Source organism: Polyergus mexicanus, unplaced genomic scaffold, assembly GCF_030449975.1.
Source record: "Polyergus mexicanus isolate NDT 795.1 unplaced genomic scaffold, iyPolMexi1.0 SCAF_21, whole genome shotgun sequence".
Lineage (NCBI taxonomy): Eukaryota > Metazoa > Arthropoda > Insecta > Hymenoptera > Formicidae > Polyergus > Polyergus mexicanus.
This window is the reverse complement of record NW_027223341.1, coordinates 3,380,950-3,394,066: the sequence shown is the minus strand read 5'-3', so window position 1 is coordinate 3,394,066 and position 13,117 is coordinate 3,380,950. Positions and strand designations below refer to the sequence as shown.

At 31.7% G+C, this 13,117-nt stretch overlaps 1 long non-coding RNA gene and 2 pseudogenes across 2 annotated transcripts in view; 1 reads left to right on the top strand and 2 right to left on the bottom strand.

The window, feature by feature from the left end:
* Positions 1-13,117, bottom strand: part of LOC138942189 (uncharacterized) — a 351,185-nt pseudogene that overhangs the window by 259,432 nt on the left and 78,636 nt on the right.
* LOC138942007 (uncharacterized) overlaps positions 1-13,117 on the top strand; it is a 166,321-nt gene that overhangs the window by 104,712 nt on the left and 48,492 nt on the right. The gene's annotated exons all lie outside the window — the stretch shown is intronic.
* Positions 7,327-11,529, bottom strand: LOC138941956 (cytochrome P450 4C1-like; annotated as a pseudogene).

Sequence of the window (13,117 nt, the reverse complement as noted above, 5' to 3'; positions counted from 1 at the left end):
ATCGTGTACGTTAAAGGATGCGAAAAACAATAATAGCTGGTCGATATACTTGACGATGATGCGAGAAACGACGTTATTATTGAGACCTTGGATGCGGACTATGAAGATATCACTTCGTTAAATAAGCTAGATGTTACTAATACTATGCGCTGTGAAAAACATTTGAAAAATTGCGCTTTACAAAATGTATTTAAAATATTCAATTGGTGGACGAATCATCATAAAGATTCACCCAAACATTATTTAGAATAAACTATTGTTAAAATATATTTTATTCTCTTTTATTCTTCCCTTTTCCTCTTTCTTATCCCAGTATGCGAGTATTAAATTTCAGTACGTGACGTTAGATAGCGGCGTCAGCCACCTTATCAGGCTACGGATGTTACATTTCAGTACATGCACATAGACTTTAAATATTTGAATGGTGTATAAATAATTGTTTTGTCGTTTAATTGTCGTTCGTTAGCCGTTCGATAGCCGTTCAATGGCCGTTCGATTGTCGTGTAAAGCCGTTCAAAAGCCGTTTAATGATGGTTCGATAGTCGTTCAAAGCCGTTCAAAAGCCGTTCAATTGTCGTTCGATAGCCGTTCAATAGCTGTTCGATAGCCGTTCATAGCCGTTCGATTACCGTTCGATAGTGGTTTACATATTATAATATATTATTCATATTTAAAAGACTTTAGATATTTGCTCGTGAAAAGATGCTAACTTTTGTTTTCTCATCAAGAGCTGAGAGTAAGCGTTCTTCGTAAGTGATACATCTCCTACTCTAAAATGTTTGAGACAATGTCTATCCGTTATGTTCGTCACAAAGTGTTTGACAGTCAGAAGTGAGTGACATTTAAGTTAAAACGACGAATAAAAATGTTTCGTCTTAATCTGATAAGTAGTGTTCAGTGTTTTGGCATGTATGTGCGACATTATGTGTGATATGTATTAATTATTAATATTTTTCAGTTCGTGCAAATTGATGTCATCCACCGCCGATACATGCGGTGGATGAGAGGAAATTTGCGTTGGGCGCACGCAAGCTTGTGGGGTGACACTCGCGAAGCCCGCGAGTGTGCATGTGTGAACTCAACGCAGTATGAGGACATTTTCCATTTACGGCCTCTTTTCGGCTTGGAGCCGTATGAAGAAGAGGAGAATTGGGAGCCGGAGGAAGAGGAAGAGGAAGAGGAAGAGGTATCGGATGAGGAAGAAAATTTGGAGGAAGAGGTGGAGGAGGATTGGGAGGAAGAGCTTGCGGCTCCAGGAGGATAATGTAAAGTATCTATTTTAAAAAATATTATATTAATATAAATTTAATTTTTAAGATTTAATATTTTTCTGTTTCAGAAGGAGCGCCGCCTATATATATATTTTTTATTATTATTATTATTTTTATTATTATTATTTTTATTTTTATTTTTATTTTAACACACACACACACACACACACACACATTGTAATATACACACAATTATGAAATAAACTTATTATTATTATAATTATAATTAAAGTATCAATTATTTCTGCATCTTCTTCTTTCCTTTTCCTACATGCATGCCTCGCGCTATCTCATCGGTACATGCATGCCTCGCGCTATCTCTCTTTATCTCTTTCTCCCGCGAACGTCATCCTTTTCCAACACCAATGCGGACGCTATCGTTCTCCCTCGTGCCTGTGATCGCCTCGCGCCGCCTCGCATATGCTCTCTCTCGCACCGCCTCGCGCTATCTCATCGGTACATGCATGCCTCGCGCTATCTCTCTTTATCTCTTTCTCCCGCGAACGTCATCCTTTTTCAACACCAATGCCACACCTACTCGCTGCATCGTACCTTCGCGTTCCCTCTTCCCCGCGGCCCCCGCACCTACCGTTCCGCCGCGGTCCCCCTTCCCCTCTCCGCGGACCCCGCGCCATCCGTTCCGCCGCGGTCCCCCTTCCCCCCTCCGCGGACCCCGTGCCGACCGTTCCGCCGCGGTCCCCCTCCCCTCTCCGCGGACCCCACGCCAACCGTTCCGCCGCGGTCCCCTCCCCCTCTCCGCGGACCCTACGCCTACCGTTCCGCCGCGGTCACCCCCGCATGACGTCATTCCCACCCCCGTGACGTTATACCCCCCGTGACGCCATCCCCCGCGTGACGTCATACCCCCCGCGCCGGTTTCCCCTCACCCCTCACCCCCCCTCAGAGGACCGAGGCTTAGAACCGGCCCAGTATCACTACTGCTAAGCAATTGTACATCAATTTTTTCATTACATTCATTGTTGCTTTGGTTTCATCTAGATTATTGCCATAACAACTGATATATTTTATCTGTAAAAATATAAGAGCAAAAATATAGAGATCAAATAAAACCAAAATGAATAAAAAAGTTGCAATAAATTTAATAAATGTCACCATAAAAATTGAGTAAGTAAATAATACGGAAGAACTGTAAAATAAAATATGTGAAATAAACAATTATAAAATGAGAAACACAAAATTCTAAGTGGTAATCAGGTGCGTGTATAATCATTATATGTCAGTGTAATTTACCATAACAGACATATTTCCTGGATCCTTCAAATATTTCTCAAATTTCCAAAAGTCATTAACAGATTTTAGAGGTAAAGCAGGTAAATTATGTGGTCTGATCATATCTCTCTCGTGGGGCAAAAGAAAAGCCATCAATTTCATTCGATTTGCTATTGATACATCGAGCTTGCTGCTGATCTCATTAATTCTAAGAGAAAAACTGTCAAGATATATGTTGACATCTATTAGAACCTATAAATGTAAAAAGTTTTGAGAAAAAGAAAGAAGCCAAACATAAAGCCAAGATAAATTAATAAGGCTCTACGAAATTCACAAATTCTTTAAAATCTCGGGTTAATAAGAGCCAAACGCGGATGTTGATGCGTTAAGTTTCGTAGAAAATTTTTTATCAATAGCAAATCAAATGAAATTGATGGCTTTTCTTTTGCCCCACGGGAGAGAAATGATCAGACCACATAATTTACCTGCTTTACCTCTAAAGTCTGTTAATGACTTCTGAAAATTTGAGAAATATGTAAAGGATCCAGGAAATATGTCTGTTATGGTAAATTACACTGACATAATAATTATACAAGCATCCAATTACTACTTAGATTTTTATGTTTCTCATTTTATAATTGTTTATTTTACATATTTTATTTTACAGTTGTTCCGTATTATTTACCCAGATAGCCAAGAATGTTAAAATCACGTTTTGCCAAAGCTTTACGACAAGGTTTGCTTTAATTTTGACAACAATTGTCTAGCAAACGTTTGTCTTGTTTTGGTTTGTCAAAAAGTTTGAAGCAAATTGACGGTAACATTTTTTGTCTCACGATGCTGTAAATAATAGAAAAAGATTTGCTCGTAAATTTTACGCAAAGAAGAACATGTATGATGCTATTCACGGTGTAACACAAACTTTAAATCAATTAGTAGCAAATTTTATTATACACGCTATAATAGCAAATTTACGACAAGAATAGAGCAAACCTTATTGCACACAATATGATAACATATTTACGAAAAGAACAGAACAAAGTATACTCTGGCACAACGAGATGCAAAATTCACGCAAATAACAGAGCAAGCCTTGCCATGTATGGCATGACAGCAAATTTACAACTTTATTTTGTTACAAACTTTACAAAAATATAATATTCAGCCGATAGTTCGTTTGTTCATTGTTATGCGACGCGCTATATGCATCCATCTCGTATTTGATTTTTAGTCATGAGAAGTATATAAAGCTTGCAAAAAGCAACTGACAGAAGATTAAAAATATAATTATTTCTATCAGTTCAATTACTGATACAATCCCAAACATAGGGAATTAAGATATTGGACTGATTGTCTCTCTTAGATCGGGCAGATAAATGTCTAAAAAAGTTTAAATCATCCGTTTATTGTTTATTTAAAATGTAAATATATATACAATTCATATATTCATTATATTATGAATTCATTTTCAATTATTCATATATTATCATCATCTCATAATTATAATAAATTCCACCTAAGACTCTTGTCTGCTCGGTCGCATATTCTTAAACGATGCGTCAGAAAACATGATGGATTGCTTCACAAAAAATATTCCTCTCTGCGAGATTTATCGTTCCTCAAAGTTTGTCGCAGAGTTTCTGAATCATCCTATACAGAGAATTATCACAAATTTGCTATCATGCCGTACATGGCAAGGTTTGCCCTGTTCTTGCCACAAATTTGCTGCCATGCCGTGCACGGCAAGGTTTGCTCTATTATTTGCGTAAAATGTGCATCACACTATTGCGACAAGCCTTGCCAGCAAAAGCTAAGCTTTATCCGGACACACCTTGTTACAATTTTGCTGTAAAGACATGCTCGGGTTTGCTGCAAACTTTGTGCAAAGTTTGCATCATTTTGCTTGCTGGGTACTTATTCAATCTTTATACTGACAATTATTAATTTTATTGCAGCTTTTTTATCCATTTTTGTTTTACTTGATCTCTATATTTTTGCTCTTATACTGTTACAGATAAAATATATCAGTTGTTATGGCAATAATCTAGATGAAACCAACGCAACAATGAATATAATGAAAAAATTTATGTATAATTGCTTAGCGAAGAACATAAATTTTAAAAAGGTATTGATTGACAAACTCTGCAAAAATTCCTCTAGAACAATGTCATCTATGGAAAATGATACAAGGTAAATTATTATATATTTTATCTTTGTATAATTTGATCGTCATATTTTATATGTATAATATAATTATAGCTATTTATAGTGTTTGGCTCTTATTTTAGCCCGGAATTTTTAAAAATTTATAAAGATAAGAAGTGTGTGTGTGTGTATATTAAACGCAAATAAAAAGTCATTTTCTTACCAATGCTTGCGTTAACAGAAATCTATTTATCTGAGGATACAGCCCTTTTGCATTGCGTTTTACTTTTTATGAAGTCTGATTCTGATCTGACAGTATCTGGTAAATCTGACAATGAGTTTGATCCTGCAGGAGATAAAAAAAAAACCAAATATGAAATTAAAAAGTGTGTATAATAAACATAAGTAAAAAGTCATTTTATTCTTACCAATGCTTGTGTTGACCTGAGTTGATCTGTTTATCTGAGGATACAACCTTTCTGTATTCTTTTTTACTTTTTATGAAGTTTGATTCTGATCTGATAGCATCTGATGAATCTGAATTTGATACTGCAGGAGATAACTCGTCAAATAATGAATTTTTAGGAGACTTAGGAATAGTTTCTTCAAATTGAATGAAATTAGTTTCTTCAAAAGAATTTGAAACTTTTGCAGAGTTAACTTGAGGCATAGTTCTTTGTTTATTCTCATAGCTTTGTTTATATAGATTGAGTTTAGATCTCACTTTTTCAAGTACAGTTAAATTTTTTTTTTTAGAATTGTTTATTGAGATTTTCTGTTTTACTATATTTTTCGAAGTACTGTCTTCACAAGTAGGTATTCTGACCAAATCGATTGAATTATTAGAATTCAAATTTTCTGAGCAGAGCAAAGATTGTTTCCTAACAAGATTCTGCACAGTATCAGACTGCATAATATCAGAATCAGGAATTGACTTGAGATTCGTATTTGCATTTGATAAATGTTGGCAGATGGGATTGTTGCTCATAACATTAACATTAAGAATATGCTTTTGGTTTCCATGAAGTGGATGAATCAAGATTGTTTGTAAAACCTTTTTTTTTAATTTTAGAGCATGAAACTGGCTGGAGATAGATATCTAAGTAATAGAAAAATTTCTGATGAGTTGAATTCTTGTCAATAAACATTTAAAAAATTACATTGAAATAACTTTCATTATTAAACTTTCTTAAAAAAGTTTACTTTTGCACAAATAACTAAATAAAATAGAAAAATTTAAATAAAATTTAATCAAGTCAAGTCTCACTTGATGAATTAAGCTTCTTAATTTTATGGATCTTCATATCCTGACATTTGAACGGAACTTTTGGAGGAGCAGGAAACTTGCTTTTCTTTTGAATTTTGATGTCTGAATCACTATCAGTTTGTATGATTTTACAAAATCGCTTTCTTTTCCCTTTTCCAAGTTCTTTCTCCGTTTCATAAGCTGAATTTTCTTCAAAACCTTTAGCACCTTTTCTAGCATTAAGATAATGACCTAGAAAAGCGAAATACACATAAGTGATGAAAATATACATAATAATCACGCTTGAAAGAAAATTAAATTAAACTATAACAGCTGAAATAAAAGAAACAAATAATAATCCATTAATATAATATAATTAATAAAATTTAACATGATTGAACTATTCAAATTACTATTTTAAAAAATTAAATATTTTACGTAAAACAAATATAATTTTCTATAATAATTAATTTTTGTATATTAATTTATCTCCATAGTATCCATATATATATATATATATATGATGGATATATATATATATATGATGGATACTATATATATCCTGAATCTGCTGTACCCGTCTCCGGGCGGGACCTGTTTCTGGCATCACTGGTCCCGAGATGCCGAAACGCTGTCTTTTTATACCCGAGCGTCTATCGGTAATTGCGTCGTTCGCCCTCGGGTGGGGATAACGACGCGTTGTTTTCGGCGGGTAATTACGGTAAACGCGTCGCTTCCCCTTGTTCACGCGACCGAAAAAATAAAAAAATTAAAAAAATTAAAGGGAAATTTGCCTCGTAGACGTCCACGAGTCCCCTCCATTTTTTTTCCACAGACACCCTTAAAGGGGAGGGCCCCAGACAGTCACAGCAGGGGGTCGGCGCCAGTGGCCGAGGAGTGGGGGTTTGTTTTGATGCCCCATAGTGCCCAATATCTACTAATGTTATAAAATTTTATTCTATACAAATACTGCTGATTACCTTATAGAATCGCTGATGCGACGATCAATTGAAACACTACTAAAATGGAATTGTAAATCTCTCCAAGTAGATTCATGTACCAGAAAACAAATCTTTGTGAACTGACAATAAGAATTTGAGCTCTATATTCATAACCGTTTTTCAACTAAAGAGCGTAATAATAATGGAAATTTATTAGAAACAGAGAAAGATATGAGCACTATAAATTTTTTTTTCTTATTTGATATTTTTGAAATATTAAATATTAATTAATGTAAAAAAAATATGAAGATCCGAAAGTAATAAAATATATGAGAGAAAGATCACACATAAAAATTATAGAAGAATTAATTAGAAGTAAAATATATTTAACGTAAAATATACACACAACTACATATTGGATCATTTTGTACGATCATTTTGTGAGATCATTTTTTGTAAGATTCTATAAAACATTTTCATCAGTTTCTTACATTCATGTGGTATCCATGTTAGTTTTGCAAAGTTTGTTTGCGGCTAATCGGAATAAACTTTATCTGAACCGGATGAGAAGGACAAATCACTAGATGAAACTTTAACTGGATATCCTTTAAATAATCTATGGGCTCCAGGTAAAAATTGTGCACCAAAGGAGCAATCATAGCTTTCATCTCCAACAGACCGAATCGTTGACCTACAATTCGAAGTCTTATCAAATACTATCGACAAGAAGAAAAGAAAATCGCGAGCAATTTACCTATGCAATTTCTCGGTCCTGCGCTGAACGGTAGATAAGAATAAGGATGACGATTCTGTATCCTCTCGGGCAAAAATCTATCCGGATCAAATACTTCTGGATTTGGCCAAAAATTGGGGTCTCTGTGAACTCCGTAGATATTAAGATATAAGATTGTTCCAACAGGTACGATATATGAATCTGTGAAAAGTATATTATAAAATTAGAAAATATAAAAATTCATGAAATTAAGAATTCTTTTGAGAAATAAAACATGAACATAATATTGCATTCTTAAATTTTGAGAGCAAGTAAACTTATTTTACATTCGATAATATATATTCTGTAAAATGTGACATGTTCAAAGATATTTGCAGCAAAAAAAGTCATTAATTACCTAATTTTACATCTTCTTGAACGTCTCGTAATATAAAAAATGCGGTGGGATATAAACGTATCGATTCCTTTAAACATCTATCTAAATATGGTAAATTTTGCAACGATCTTATGGTAAGTTTGCCTCCGTTCTCTTGCATCGCGGTATCGACTTCAATCCTCACACGTTCCTGTGTCATGGATAATCATTTAATTGTATTTTATAATATTTTGGTTTTTATATGTATAGATACAAATAAATTTTTAATAAATGACAAAATACATTGCAACAAAAGGTTGATATCTATATTACTTTGAAAAAAATCGAAAGTTAAATAATACACAACTAAAAAAAAATTTCTCTCGAAAAATTCAACTCATGTTCCATAAACTATAACATTTTGCCTACAAAATGCTTTTTTAAAAATTTTCCTATGATTTTTTCTGATCAAATCACACGATTTTGAAACTAAACCTGTATTTTTACAATAGAAATACTGTCGATACTCGGCAAAGAATCATTGTAGACAAAAAATTGAAAAAACATTTTGAAGCTTAAAGTTTCAACTGTAACGTGATATCAACAGTTTTATAAAATTTTTTCATTTTTTCATTTTTAGAAAATACAAGTTTAGTTTTAAAATCGTGTAACTTGATCAAAAGAAATGGTAGGAAAATTAAAACAAAGCATTTTGAAGCTAAAATATTGTAGTTTATGGAACTTGAATTGAATTTTTGAGAGAAATTCTTTTATCGAGCCGCAAAGTGTAAAAAAATACATAATTTTAAGGAACAAAACAATGGGTTCCTTCTTAAAGCACAGAACAAGAAAAATAAAAAAGTTTTAAAAAACCAACAATAGTGCGTTAAAGTTGAAACTTTAAGCTTCAAACTGCTTTTTTAATTTTTTATTTACGATGATTTTTCGTCGAATTTTAACGGTTTGAACATAGCTCAATTTTTAGAGTATAAAAAGTGTTCTCTATTTTTTTTTAGTCGTGTATATCGCAATATACTGAGAAAGAAGTACCTGGATATCTTTATGTTCAGCTAATAGCAATAAAGCAAATGTCATACTCATTGCTGTAGTATCGTGACCCTGTAATCATCGTCATATCGTTATACAGTTAAATGTGCTTAGATGATGTGTACAAAAAATTAGAAAAAAAGATTCAGATACATACCGCCAACATAAATGTATCGACTTCTTCTCTGATGTCCAAATCAGTCAACGAATTGTCTCGAGATACCGCTATTAAGAGATCCAACATGGATAGCCGCCTTTTTTTAACTAGAAATAAAAAAACACGTTAGTCAATTTTATTTTTGCATGTCGCGCTTTAATTATATAACATTGTTTTTGTTTAAAAATTCAGAATTTCTATTAAAAATAAAAATGATTCAATTTTACAGCAGACATATGTTCCATTATTCCGTGTGATTATGTGTTTGGTATAAATATTACAGGCATAATTTAATGTTCGATTGCGTAATCAAACTTAAATATTAGCTCCGATTTTTTACGTACTTCCAAATACTTCGACATCTATCTCTGTCTCTTTGTTATTTTCAAGATTTTTCAAATGTCGACCATTGGTGCGTTCGTGATAAAGTTTTCGTTTCGCGATGACCTACACAAAAGTACAATATTAAATTTTTAAAATAATTTTTTGTATTAAATAACAATAGCACACATCGTATTATATCATAAATATTAATAGCATAATGTAGTATTAATACTTATTGTAATTTTATATAAAAGATAACGTTTGTGTGTGTTTGAGTGTGTGTGTGTGTGTGTGTGTGTGTGTGTGTGTGTGGCGGATTTAAAATAAAATGATACATAACATACTTTTTCCGTAAATCCATGCAATATTTTCAAGATCTTTTTTTGCTTTCTCCCTTGTGACGATAATGAGAATAACAAATCGTTATGGAACCAAGGTCTGAATGCTCTAAATCATAATTCAATAAAACTATATAATTTCAATAATGACGTAATTTTGTAAAAGCCTTATTTAAAGTCGTATAAAATCCTATAGTAATCTGTAAGTAATCTCATTATTTGTAAAGAATATAGGTAAAAAAATAAATTTGATACTATATATGTTACAAAAAAGATATTTAGAATCTTCTAAAAACATTATACTTTCGGTTTAACTGTAGATTTGTTGATCAAAGATAATTTCTCTTCAGATTTTATTGAATAAATTATTTTACTTAATAATTCAATATTCTAACATTTACAATTTGTTTAACATTTAACGGAGTACGTACAATAGATATTGATATCTAATTGCCGCTTTAAACGAATCGACGTGTCAAACTAATTGTTCACCTTCACATGATTATTCAATATTTAATTTGTTATTCAAAATATATATATCACAAACATCCATAACTTAAAGTATTATAAATATATATCACAATATTATTTATAATATTCATAAATTACCTATCAAATATCAGTTCGATCATGTCGTGAGCCATATTTCGATACTGTTGCGATTCGAACTTGTTAAGTTTTTGCAGAGAGATGCCCATGATAGTTTCTGCAAGTGCATGTATTTAATAAAATCGGATATATAATCGAAAATAATTATTACTGAATATATTTCACGAGTAGCTTTAACTATAAAAAATCGGATATTATCTATTTTTTCTGCAGCATCGATACTTTGTATGCGAACAAATGATCTTCTTAAGCTATGAAATCTTAAGTTATGATATCATTTAGAACGAAATCATCTATACAACAGAACAATAAGTACTTTACAGAAATCTTACCACATATGGCGTTCAGCGTATGTTCACTAATAAATGGTACCAAATCTTTTACAACTGCCCCCCCAACATCTTTCAATGATTTTGTCATATAATCGCCCTCCTGGATCAATATATCAGCGTATTGAGTCAATACATTGAAATGGAACGCATTTGTTAATAATTTTCGTCGCGCATGCCACTTAGCGCCTACAACAAAATTAAAATAGTGCAAATTGTGAAATAAAATAAAAATAATATTATATAAGATTATTCTCTTTTTTAGTTTAATATTTATTGAGCAATTCTAAAATAATATTATTATTTTAAATTTATTTCTCTTATACCGCGCAAAATTCTTTTATAATTTTTTAAATCTTCTAATAAAATTTTTGCGACGACAGAAGTTGCATGTATAAATTTGAATTAAATTATTATTTTGTACTTAAAACTTCATAAATTGGCAGTCAAAAAAAACTATAATTTATTAAGAAGTCTGTTATGTGAATAGTGTTCGATTTAATTGAAAATCTTTTTTACTTGAAACGTCTATTACTTCTATTTATTGTACCTGAGAATACATGTATCACGGCGGAATCATTTCTCAATATAATTTTACTTACGAATTCACTTTCAAATTTATTACCTTTTACGACAAAAAGAAGTTACGTAAGAGTTTATCGTTAAAAATAAAATCGAGCGCAAATTGTAATAGTAAAGTATGTACGTTTATATATTAATGCTTATTATGTTACCTGTGCTGGTGAAAAGACCTGTGCCACCCCAAGGTTGTAACAATTTATTTAAACGACTTTTCTCGGTAAGCTTGGTATTGCTTAATATCGTCTAACATTATCGAAAATATGTTAAGAAAAAAATATTAATTTATTATATCACCCAATCTTACAAATGATTTATTAATCGTACCACAAAGGACGATAAGTAAACTGAGTAGATTTTTGCCTAAGAAGTGTAATGTAAGTTATACATGTTATCTTATACATAAAATAATGAGAGAAATCAATGGTGTAAAAAAAAAAACATATAGTTGTTTAAAAAAAAATTATGTAGCTGCTAGTTACAAATTCGTTTCTTTAAGACAAATTTTAACCTCTTTCCCATGAGTTTAGACGGATAAAACTGTTACCATTGTAATCAGCGATCCAAAAAGCGTAAGATTGCATGTATAACTTACACTCATTAGGCAAAAATCGATTTATTTTACCCATCGTCTTTTGTATGTATACAGTTTCGATCGAGTATATGTCGATATTTTTTCTATTCAACTTTTTAAGAAATCTTTTTACAAACAAAAATCTTTTTGTGAAACACAAAATTCCTAAATCTGACTAAATTGTAATATCTACAGATAATTGAATTTCTTTTATTACCTCTAAATCATTTGGATGACGGATAGCCACAACATACATGAAAAAAATCCGTAATTTAAAAATGGGATAATACTTATTTGATAGATTACACATCAATTTCCATTGTTCCTCTGAAAAATATATTATAAATATCGATACAAAAGTTTTAGTGGGATTAATTTTATTGTTATTTCATCACATCTTTACTCAAATACGTTGAAAATAGACAAATAATAATTGTGATAATGATTTGCAAATGGATATTGCCAAGAGAAAAGTCTTAGCTTTGTAATTTGCATACTTTTGATAGGTATACTAGATCATAAGTTTTTATGAATTTAATTTTTACTTGTATGCATGCATGAATAACGAGTCATCTATCAATTAATGTAAATAGATTAGAAATTTTATACTTGCCTGCTGAAATATATGCCTGTGATGCATTTCCAGCAATCAAATGGCCCGGTGGTCCTGGTAAAAGATTAACCAGTCGTCCGTTTCTTCCATAATGTACGTAATAATAATATATCAATAAAATAAACATTGATGCCAACAATATAGTGATAAACATCGTTTCTTGATGTTCTGGACCGTTTTATTGATCTTGATCTTCTTCAGGTTACTATTTTACTGATACTTGAATACACGTTACACAAATCTTTTTTATTTTTATTGTTTATTTAATTGTTAAAAGTTTCTAGAAGTAAAAATCAAGAGACACGATAGTGTCTTGCGCTAAGTCATGCGAAGCAAAGATCACACACAGCAATAGCGAGACATACCGCGTATTTATACGCGGGTCGAAATCAAGAATATCTAAGATTATCAGTTCTCAATAACCCCTGACCGGATCGAGTTTTTACTAGTTCTTATTAGTTCTTATATATATATATAATCAATAGCTTGAGTTTGATTTATATAAAGAAAATATGTTTATTTTTGCTCTACATGTTTTATAAAGCAGAGATATTACGAAGCGAAATCGAAATGTAAAAATTTTCATTTAAGAAACGTCCCATTCTCCGTCAAAAAAATGTCAATAA